Here is a 12,420-nt window from a genome sequence, read left to right as displayed (position 1 = left end):
CTGGGGTAAGTGTTACTGGACTATAATCATTTCAGCAGGTCACGGTATTTTTTGTTTGGGAGAAGTACAGAAATGGTGGATTTAAAGCAGGAGGGAATGACAGATTAAAGATGCCCATAAACACATCAGCCAGCTCCAATGAGCAGAGCCTGAGTGCACTCCCTGGGATGCCATCTGGGCCAGCTGCCTTCCGTGGGCTTGTTCTCCTCAGAGCCATGCACACCTCCGCTGATGACATAGACAGCAGTGTGTTCAGCATTGCCCTCTGTGGCCAGAATCCTGCCCTGGTGTTGGGTCCCGGTCAGGGTCTCGAAGTGAGCATAGAACACCTTCAACTCATCTGGGGGCGTGATTTAGCTGGTTTGAGATTAACATCTGAGGGTGCTCCTCTCAGCTCTGAGTTATGTATATCACATGGTGGCATTAGCACATCAAAGTCCAGTAACAGCAGGTTTCATTTAGGCATGCACTAGCCTGATTTGCCATATGTCTCCTGTACAATAAGACAGGACTAACACTGTTAAAGAAGGTTGTTCAACTGGCACACATTAAAAGGAGTTATATTAACTATAATTATATTAACTATAAATTATGCAGACAATCATATATGGTCAAGAGTAATTAATACAATATTCACATGGTTCTGCTCATCATGCAGATTGCAGGGACTCTCACTGCATCCTGGTTTGACTTTCTTCCACCAGCTTCAGTGGTTTATGAAAACATCTCTTTGTATTATAATGTTCCATTAGCTAACTTGGCACCTGATATCCTCCTGAGACCCAGCCCAAAAAACAGATTGTAATATTTTTATAAGGCCTTTGCAAAAAAGACAGGGCTTAGGTTGTCTGGGTAACACCCCAAAAAATGTGATCTTACTGAAAGGCCTGGGATGTCCTCTACACACTACAGGTTTCAACGTGACTGAATATATGACTCTTAAAACACAGACCAGAGACTCGTGTCGCCTACAGAGCAAAAAAAATGACCTGTTGGGTCTTGTGAGAATATATGGTGGTTATATAACAATAGCTGCATATTGTCTTTCAGTAATCCCCACATACCATCTCCAGGTTTTGTGAACACAAATTCAGTTTCGGTCAAGCCCTTTAATGCCAGATACATGAGACAGCTGCAGGGCGAGATCTCGGTCATACCCTATACTTTACCCTGTAATTTCATTCCTGAACTGAAGCCCACCCCAATGTGATACACACATCACATACTTCACATACACATATATGTAAACTAGTTTCAGTTATGATGATAGAGCTGCAAGCTGATTCATTTTACCATAATGTCACCTCAACCATGCAGGGTTGGGGGTTCAAATCCCACTCCTACTTTGTGTGCATGAGGCTAACTGCACATATTTGTCTGGGTTCCTCCTGCAATCCAAAAAGATGTGGTTAGGTGAATTGGTCTTTAAATCATCCATAGTGTGAGAAAGTGTCATACTGTATATTTGGCTGACTTCTTGCGGTGACCCCTGCCGAGCTCGATGCACTTCCTAGGATAGTTTCCGGGCTCACACCATAGCCCTGTTCTGTAAAAATATTTCATGATCAATGGGAGGAAAGACATTTTTTGTGATGGATATATGGCACTTCAGAAACACCTCTCCCTAATTTATCATGCTTAACTGCAAGCAATTTGCTTTGTATTGTGCAGTGGAAAGCAAAAAAAAAAAAAGCAAAAACATTTTCATTTCATATCCCTTGTTTGGGACTATTGCTACACAATACAGAATGCCAGAAAAAGAAAGCAGAAAAGGATAAATGAAGCACTAAGGGCAATGTATTATGTAAACAATTTCTATTATAGTAATACTCTATACTCTATAATACTCTAGTTTTGATTTGTGGACTTAAAAGCAAATAATATCATGTGCATTTTTTTTTTTATTGGGAGGGGACTGATTTGTGGGAGGGGACTGATGTTATTATACAGGACACATCCTGTTTAAACTTGCCCAGGCTCACTCTGACAACAACTTGCTGTTGCAGTGCAGCACGGCAAAGCCATGGTGGAGATTATCTGCAAGATGGCTTCTTGCCTAATCTTTTTCCTCATGGGAGAGATGTCAGGAAGGGATGTTCCAGTGCTGTCAGGCTAACAATTCCATCTGGGCAGTATACATCCTCTGGTAAGCATCTATAGGCACTCCCATGAGGTTACTGGGAATCAGCCACACCTAGTTATTTAAATAGCTTGAAATGTGCCTCTTTACCGGATATTTGTACTAAATAAATGGAGGTTAACTACCCATTCCTTGAAAAAGAATATAATCAGCAGTTTTTGAAATACACAACATTCTTTCCATAGAGACATTATTGCATTTCAGTACTCTGTCTTTTTCCCACCATAAATATGTCTAGACTATGTACTAATATAGAAAACATCACAGATTTATAACTGAGGTGAAAGCTAAATTATAAGAATGGAAAATAATAGCTGAAAGAAGATTGAAAGAAGACTTGTTTTATGCCTCAGTAAGTATATAATCTGAACTGCACAAGTAAAAAAAAAAAAAATTAAAAGGGCAATCTTTAAGATTCCCTTAAAGCATCAGGCAAACACAAATCTGGAAAGAAAGAAATGTCTAACGTGTACCCTTAAATAAAACAACATGGGTAGTTCACACAGTGGAGACTGAGGTTTAGGAAAGTAGCGTGAGGTCTCCTTTATACAGCCTCTTTAAATGTCAACCATAAATTACTATTACACAAAAAATTGAGGACACTAGACAATTCAAAGCCTGTCCTAATTCTCAGCAGATGAACACTTGCTCATTATGGCTTGTGTAATCATGCTGTCAATTTTAGAAGGGTCCAAAAATACAGAAAGATTTGGCTTCTGGCACCAAAACTTCTAGACTTTTAAATGTGCAAATGCTAATATCCTCTAATGAGAATTTTTAAGGAAAGTTTACAAGATAACTTAATATTATTCAGCTTACTATACAACATCATTGTGGATAATTGTGCTTTGAATGCCAAATAATACACTCCATTATTTCAAGACAATTATTTCCCTAGATTGTTAAAAAATGAAGTCACCACCACCCTATAATGTTATAGTGCACAGATTGTTAGTGGCAAAATACTGTGTGTGGCCTTGGAGAAGCAATTGTTACTCCCCATCAATTATAAGACTCTATCCAAACAATTTGAAGTCCATCATTCTATGGTGAGAAAGATTCACAAGTGGACAGTTGCCAATCTTCCCAGGAGTGGACATGCCAGCAAATTCACCCTAAGGTCAGACCGTGCAGTGCTCGGAGGAATTGCAAAATACTGTACCCAACAGCGACATTTTAGATTTTACAAGCATCAGTTAACATGTTAAATGTTAAAGTTCATGACAGTACAATTATAAAAATACTGAAAAAGTATGGCTTGTTTGGAAGGGTTGCTCAGTATAAGCATAGCTGTCAAGTCGCCCGTTTTGGCCGGGAAACTACAGTATTTTACCCCTCTTTCCCGCCGTCCTCCCGTATTAGTATTTTCCCATAAATCTCCTGTATTATAATATCATTTAATAAAAATTCCTCTGCCTCTCCAAACTGAACTGCCAGTAGCCTCACGAGAACTGCCACCTTCATTAGTCTGCAGGTCATTTACAACATTAACCAGGTCATAAATGCGGAGGTTAAAATGGCAATGCTGTGTGCCAAAAACAACGTTACTTTCACCTTCTGTGACGACTTCAACAAGGATACAAAGTCTGCAACAAATCTGTATAATAAGTCATTAGTGAATGCCAGAGAGCCACATGAGTGAACATGAGAAATTAAAAGAAAATGTGTAATGAAAATAAAATGTAAATGACAAGTGGATATTTTAGATTTCTTGTACACCTGTCTTAAAATGTAAGGGATACTGGAGCTTGGGTGGGGTGGTGGGGTGGCTCGCGGTGGGTGCCGGAAAATTTCCCTTATTTTCAAATTCAAAACTTGACAAGTATGAGTATAAGTCTCTTCTCTCTAAAAAGAACATGGCCGCATATTCATTAAATCTGTCCTATTCACAGTACTGCCCAGCTGCTGTCTGTGCACATGTTGCTACAGTGTTTATATTTGCAAAATACCATATAATGTGTTATCAATTGATATTGTTGACAATTAGCCAGGCTAGAACTGGGGCCTGTTGCAAAGCAGGATTTCTTGCTTAGCCAGACAACTTGATGGGTTTAAGGTTGTCTGGGCTAAATTTAAGTGAACAAAGATAAAAGGCCATTTAAACTGGGATAAATCAATGCAATAAGTTATCCGATTAAGCAAGAAATATTGCTTTTTGAACCGGGTCCCTGGTATTGCTAAATGGCTTTACGACTTGCTGTACTGGAACACTGTTAACTCGTGTGTGACAACATTTTTATTAAATAAATCATCACATGGTGGAATATGTTGTAATCTGTTATCTGTTGTTTTACACCCAAGGTTAGATTTAAATAATTTTAGAACCTAGTAAGGACCAGATACCATAGAACCATAGAAAATCATATAACTGAATACTTTGTCACATGACAGTATTTCCAGTGCATTTGTTTTTTTAAGACTTCACAGGTTGCAAACTACCAATGTGCATAATTTTGTGTTTAAGTGTTTGAAATTGGTTACAGCTGAAACTAAATTAGTTTATGGACTTCCAGACAGTACCAACAAAGCCATTTCCTAAGAATTGTTAAATGCATTTATGTATGATACAAAAAGAAAGATATATATATATATTAGAGCTGCCACTATCTACTATTTTTATTTCGATTAATCTATCGACTAATTTATCGATTAATCGATTAGTCTAAACGATTGTTTTTTTTTCTCCAAAAATAAAAAACATCAACAATTTTATTGAACTTTTCTTTATTTTAACAATTGCACTGTGCACTCCAGTATCACTAAAAAAATTAACAAAAGTCTTATTATCTTTCACAGTACTGTGCAGGATTTAAGAAAGTTTCTGTAAAAGCCCTTAAAAATAATTTTTGAAAAAGTCTTCAGCTCTATATTCAGCATATTTTGAACATCAATAACTGGAAACAAATAAAGAGATCCTAAGACATAACAGACCCAATATGCCTCCCCTCCCGGGCCTACCAATGTCCAATTTTACTTCCACAAGGGCTCATTTCAGCAAGGAGTGCGTTTTTAACTGGAAAAAAGATATTTCTTTTATATCCCTTTTCAAAGTATAACTGTTGGGTTTTCACATTAAATAGGGCAGCATGTTTAGAGTATACTGTGGTCAAGTACTGGAATTTAAGTTCTCTAAGAAAAACAGACAGACAACTGTTTGTTTGTAAAACGGACAACTCCAGCAAGAAATACAAACAACAAATAAGAGCACTTATTTTAACATCAGCAGCGCATCAGCAGTAACATCCAAAATTCCACGAAACTCTTTTTCAAAGCAAAAAAGTTAAAGTGCAACACATTTACAGTGCAAGAGACAACCGCATCCATCTGGTGGTCAAACTTCTGTGTTATAGTGTAAGAATGTCAAGATGTCCACGTGTTCTGGACTTAGGCTGGCTCTTTTCTTAGCGACTATGTTTCCCGGTAAGCGAGTGTCTGCTTCGGTCCGCTCGACGCCACAGTGTTAAATTGTCGTGGCTACTTACTGTAGCATACGTAAATGAGAAATAGCTTCATAGATAAATATTATCCACGGGTACTCACACTCTGTAATTATAAAATCTAAAACCGCAAAATCTGGCAACACTCAGGTTGGCGCGTTTTGAGAAATTAAAACAACTTAATAAAAAAAAATAAAGGACGCGTCGATTAAAGATATTGATGTCAACATTTTTTTTTGCGTCACGGCAGCTCTAATGTATATATAAACAAAAGCACCAGAATATTAAATATATTTGTGCTAAGTTGCTTCTAGCTTGATTTAGAATTGCAGCAAAGAGGAAAACAGCCATTTCTCCTGAGACAGTCATTTGCGTCAACCAAAGATAAGACAAGACCATACTGGTTGAGGAAATAGATGAGCAAAATCAAAGCCAGCCAATTAAATAGCATTTGACTGAGAGTGGAGACAGAGCAATTATGTCTTATCAAAGGAAGTTTGAATTGGGACAGAATGCTCTTCATATGCCCCACAGAATCCAAGAGACTAACTTCATTTTTCCTTACCAATGAACCCTTCTCAGGGTACAAAAGACATGAGTATCACAGAAGGAATGTGATATGATGATACCGTAACAACAAATTAAATAAAGTCAATTTTCATTGCATTTCTTAAGCATGAAAATGAGGATTTCCTCAATTTCACATGATTTTACATTCAAAAACTTGTTACATAAGGACAGCTCTGTAACTTATTTTGTCAACCATTAATCACAGCAATGAACATGCCTTTGGGAAGCTTCTGGAGAAAGGCTGCATATATGGTTGCCAGAAGTCAGAACTAAGTAATAGGTAATTATATAAGTAAGTAATAACATAATAAGCAACAATCCAAAATAAATTTTAAAATATTTTTCAAAAGTCCAAAAATCTTCTTTAAAATGTAATAATAGTAATAATAATTACACATACATGTATACATAATTGCATACATACATACTGTACATACTGTACATATATCTTGTAACTGCTTATCCAGGTTGAGTGGTGGTGGTGGGGTGGGGAGCAGATGCTACGCACTATAGGATACAAGGCTGGGGCATAACTAAAATAGCTTGACAGTACTAGTCAGAGTTCCTCATTGTTTTCTGTGTGATGCCAGCATGATCTTTTTATCTAATACTGCTTCATACAACTCCTGCTTCTGCCATCACATTTCCCAAAATGTAGCACATATGCAGCATTTATAGCAATTTCAGATGCATGATTGTAACCCTCTTCACTTCTTAAGCCAAAGATTCAACCGCATGGTAATATTTACCAAATAAATAATGCCATTATATATTTTATTCAATGAATTCCTAGATTCCACATCAAGGTCTCGATTATAAGATGCAAGACACATTTCATTCATTTTGAAAAAAATCCTGATGTATATAAATCTGATACCCTGCATAGGACAAGCAGGTATAGAAAATGACTGGATAGATGAATGCATGAATGGACGAAGAAAACATTTCTGCACATATAACATAAATGACATTGATAGATACAGTGAAGGAAATAATTATTTGACCCCCTGCTGAATTCTTAAGTTGACCCATTAATAAATAAATGAGAAGTCTATAAGTTCACTGGTAGGTTTATTTTAACAGCAAAAGATAGATTATCAACAAAACAAGCAAGAAAATATCATCATGTAACAGTTGCAAACCAATCTGTCATTCATCTCAGGAAATAAGTATTTAATCCCTTGGAACACATGCTTTAGTACTTGGTGGAATAACCATTGTTTGGAAGCATAGCTGTCAAATGTTTTTTGTAGTTGGTCACCAGGATTGCATGTAGATCATCAGGAATTTTCATCCACTCCTCTTTGCAGACCTCCTTCAAATCTTTAAGGTTTTTAGGCTGTCACTTGGATAGACGAAGCTTGAGTTCCCTCCATAGGTTTTCTATGGGATTAAAGTCCGGAGACTGACTAGGGCACTCCATGATCATAATATGGTTCTTCTTGAATCACTCCTTTGTTGCCTTGGCCGGATGCTTAGGGTCGTTGTCTTGCTAGAAGACCCACCCGCAATGCATTTTCCGTGCCCTGGCTGAAGGAAGGAGGTTGTCATCCAAGATTCTACAGTACATTGCCCCGACCATCTTTCCTTCGATGTGGTGCAGCTGTCCTGTACCCTTTGCAGAAAAACACCCTCAAAGCCTAATGCTTCCACCTCCGTGTTTGACAGTAGGGATGGTGTTCCTGGGGTTATAGTAAGCATTATTTTTCCTCCAAACACGGCGAGTGAAGATGATGCCAAACAGCTCAATTTTGGTCTCATCTGACCACATCACATTCTTTCAAGCCTCATTGGAATTATTCAGGTGCTCACTGGCACACTTCAGACAGGCCTGAACATGGGCCCTCTTGAACAGGGATATTTTGCAAGCAATGCAGGATTTAAAATCGTAACGGCATGATGTGTTACTGATGATTTTCTTGATGACTGTGGTCCCTGCTGCTTTGAGATCATTAGTGAGCTCCTCCCGTGTAGTTCTGGGGTTAGCCCTCACCATTCTTGATCCCATATGATCATTGATGCCATATGATATGAGATCTTCCTTGGGACCCTAGACCGAGGGTAATTGACAGTTATTTTGTCTTTCTTCCATTTGTGAATAATTGCAACAACAGTTGTCACTTTCTCACCAAGCTGCTTGCTGATGGTCATTTAGCCCATTCCATATTTGTGAAGGTCAAAAATCTTGTCTCTGATGTCCTTAGACAGCTCTTTGTTATTTCCTATGGTGATAAGGTTGAAGATGTAGACAGGTTAGTGACCCAAGAATACTGTTTAACAAAGTATTGCCATTAAATGACAATGCTGGTTTGGTATCTGTTAATAATTAATTAAGTACTACTTGTGTTGTGTTAGTGCACATGTACCTGACCTAATTTCTTGCTGGCTTGTAGGGCATCAAATAATTATTTCCCTAGATAAATAACAAATTGATTTGTATCTGTTACATAATCATTTTTTTCTTGTTTGTTTTGTTGAAAATTTATCTTCTGCTGTTAAAATAAACCTACCAGTGAAATTACAGACTAATGGGTCTAGTTAGTAATTCAACAGGGGGTCAAATAATTATTTCCCTCACTGTAGATAGATAGATAGATAGATAGATAGATAGATAGATAGATAGATAGATAGGAAAAAATAGTCTGAAACATATACCTAGGTAAGTTTGTTATGTCGTAAATTAATCTTGTTTAATATATTTCATAATTGATTTGATTTTATTAAAAGTTCAAAAGTATTCTATGTTGCCATTAAAAATACAGAGTACAACAAAAACGTGGGTCTTTACTTTTGGATTTAGAAAAAGATAATATATGGTGCTGATAGATTAAGTATCATAGAGAGCTCATGATAATGCCGGCCTGCCCGCTTTTGAAATGTACTGTAGCATCCTGGTATTGCAGTGGAGCTTACGCTGACACCATGTGGAGAAAAGTGATATTTTTTTCAAAGAACAATTCAATTTGTCTCAGTGGCAACTTTATTAAACACACTTAGCAAATACTCGGTAGGACCTAATTTTTCCTCCAAAATAGCTTCAAAGGTTCAAGTGTTGTGCATTCAGAAAGACATTTCTTCACATAGCAGTTATACCGAGATCTATTTTAGCATTTATGGCCTTCCTGTTAGTTTTAACAAGTCTGACCATTTTTTCTGACATCTCTCATTAACAAAGTATTTTGCCCACAGAAAAGCTGCTGCAGGCTGGATTTTTTTAATTGCACCATTTTATGAATGTAATGGGTGAAAATCCCAAGAAAGTTGCTGTTTCTGTGATTAACTACCAAGTCTGTCAAAAACAAATACACCACATTCAAAAGCGCTTAGATTGGGCACCTTATAACATTGAGTTGAAAAGTAACTGAACCTCTTGGACATGTCTGTGTTTTATATGTATTCACTTGCAGGGACATTGACACAGCACAGAAAACAGCCAATACCTTCTAAGTTGGTTGTTGTGTGATTTCTTGCATTATTTCTGTATTAGCTGACTGACTAAGATGTGTGGCCACTTTAGTTACTTCGCGGGGAAAGGTGTAATTAGGGTTTCAAAATTAACACGCAGAGTAAAGCAAAAAAATTATAATGCACAATGACATTGAAATGAATGCTGACATGTTAACTTTAACAGCTCAATGCTTTTTTGTTTACTAACCAGCAGCCTAGTTTTCTATTTTTTATATTCACGCTTAGTCTAAACTACTTGCCTCAGGTGAGTGGGCAAGCTTAATTCCCTGCTCTATGTGTTTATTTTTGGTCTAAACAGTAGAGCTGATAATTGAGAAGTTGAGAAAAAAACATTTAAATTACTGTGTACATTTATTGCGAGTGTCCAGAAATCTGTTGGTGCCCCCCTAAAAAAAACCCAAGCTTTGTTATGTTATCAAAAGGCTACATGTAACAATATGTTTCTTTACTCAAAGAAGGCCTATATATGTAGTCATCTGAAAATGAGGTGTATATAAATATTTAATATATTAATTTTGCAACACTGAACTTGGTGCCTAATGGGTTAAGAACATAATAAGAAATTTACAAACGAGAGGAGGCTATTCGGTCCATCAAGCTCATTTGGGGAGAACTCAACTAATAGCTCAGAGTTGTTAAAATCTTATCTAGCTCTGATTTAAGGAACTCAAGGTTTTAGCTTGCACTACACTAACAGGGAGACTTTTCCATACTCTAACTACATGCTGTGTAATGAAGTGCTTTCTCAAATCCAGCTTAACATGTTCTCCTGCTAAGTTCCACCTATGGCCATGTGTCCTTGTATTTGAACTAATATTATCACCAATAATATTGACCTGAATATGACGTTAAGCTGCATCCAGTACTGCAAGCAGTCCTCCAACACCCTTCTGCTCTCTGTGGGAGTAACTCTGCTGCAGCCACCCACAGGAAAGTTGCACACATCTTGAAGGGGGTGGGGGAAAACCTCTGGCAGCCGCATCCCTGGAAGAGTCGAAACCGTCGGAGCGCTAATAGGGTCAGGCCTGCTGGGAATCAGGACCACAGACTTGTTGTTGCTACTCTCAAGATTCAGAGATTCAGCTTAGATCCAGTAACCACCAACTAAGGGAATGAGGCTGGATTTGGCCAGACATGCATACGTGTGCATTCCTCATTTTCTTGCCAAACGTGCACATTCAAAATAAGTGATTCTGCGATCGTGTCCGACTAGTAGGAGTGGTGTTTTTTAAATGAGGTGCGGCCTGGCACATTGTCGACGCGTTGCTATTTGAAGGCAGCAAAATGACATTGCACTTTTGAACAAAAAAACCACATCTAAAGTCAGTGGCACATTATTGAACAATATTTAAGTGGCGCCTTTTTGAAATGTGTGGGTGCACGACACTCTTTGTTCAAAGCGCACTGATGTTTTTTTTATATACTTTTTTATTATAGATACAACTGGTCCTTTCATGTAATCATATTGTTCCATGAAACACTATATATATATAATATTGTAGCGCCAGTGAGATCTGCTCATCCCGAAATGCCTAATGAGCGTGTGTATATAGCCCTTGTATTGCTGTTGTATTTATCGTTAATACTTGTGTTCCCGGTTGTGGCGTGTATATTTCTTCATGTCATACAGGTATGTGCACCATGTCCGATCCTCACGTGTTTTTAGCTTGTATAAATCTCCGACCATGTGTGTACCTTACAGTCTGGCGTTTGACCAGTTCTTTCAACTTTGCCAAGACGCTTCCAAAGTCGTTCACGCTCGGCCTCAGGTGGTATCAGTGAAACACATGAAAGCCAGGAGGAACAACAACAACCCACAGGTGACCATCTAGTGCTAACAACTTGAGGATTCCACAGGGTTCATCAACCTGCTATGCCAGTCAGTCAGAATTGAGAAAGCACTCTGGATGGAGTGCAAAACGTCTTCTATGAAAAACAAAGTCCAGTTGCTATTACATAACCCTTTTTAGGGTTAATTTATGACATTGATATGATCGACAAATTCAGTTAATTAGTGATAATTGCTACTATAATTTTTTATAGTACTGCCGCACTGCCGCAACCCCTTTAACTGCACTATCTCACTGCGTAAGCTGTGCAAGCATCATGCAGTTAACTAATAAATGTATCTTAACTTTAGTTAATTGAATTTGAGCTTGGTACCATTGAATTATATATGCCATTGGATAGGGGTGCAACTTGAACCCCAAGGACCTGGAACGTAACTTTCTGACAAGGACCCATTGAGGGTTAATGTGTGTGTATACATACTTACATACATATATGTATGTATGTATGCATGTGTGGGAGCCATTCGTTATTTTGTGTTGCGGTGGTGGTAGTTGACACTAGGTGGCAATGTGGGCTAAGGATGGTACAGGTCACGGCGGCATGGGGGCAACAGGAGATCCATACAAATGGTAGTGGGGGGAGGAGGCGAGATGGCGGGGAGATCATACGGTTTTTACCGCTAGCATGCCACAGATATATTAGCCCTCATGTTGTTATATGTTTGTAACTTTTCATAATATCGCTATGAAATGGGAACATCACCCAAAAGTTAATTAGTTGTGGACCTCAAGTTGCTTTGTATAGTGGACAGGCATAGCGAGTTATTAACAGTGTGTGTGTGTATACTATAAATATATATAATAATAAACTGTATCATTAAAAAATCTTTTAAGTTCATTATCAAAATTATGTATTGATGATACAGTGGTACCTCAGTTCTGTAACTCATTAGAACCCGAATTTCTTAAAGGTCGAACCAACCAGTTCGAAAAAAAAATGACCTAGAACTCGATC

General features: G+C 37.9%; 1 long non-coding RNA gene across 1 annotated transcript; it reads right to left on the bottom strand.

Annotated features, from left to right (window-relative positions):
* Positions 1-7,201: 7,201 nt before the first annotated feature.
* LOC140592117 (uncharacterized) lies at positions 7,202-11,326 on the bottom strand. The gene is made up of 2 exons (XR_011992401.1): positions 10,452-11,326; positions 7,202-8,369 (listed from the first exon to the last, which is right to left on the bottom strand). It is a non-coding gene; the product is annotated as an uncharacterized lncRNA (long non-coding RNA).
* Positions 11,327-12,420: the final 1,094 nt, after the last annotated feature.

This window comes from Paramormyrops kingsleyae, chromosome 7, assembly GCF_048594095.1.
Source record: "Paramormyrops kingsleyae isolate MSU_618 chromosome 7, PKINGS_0.4, whole genome shotgun sequence".
Taxonomy (NCBI): domain Eukaryota; kingdom Metazoa; phylum Chordata; class Actinopteri; order Osteoglossiformes; family Mormyridae; genus Paramormyrops; species Paramormyrops kingsleyae.
Note: the sequence above shows the minus strand (reverse complement) of the source record. Positions and strands in the feature narration are given on the sequence as shown.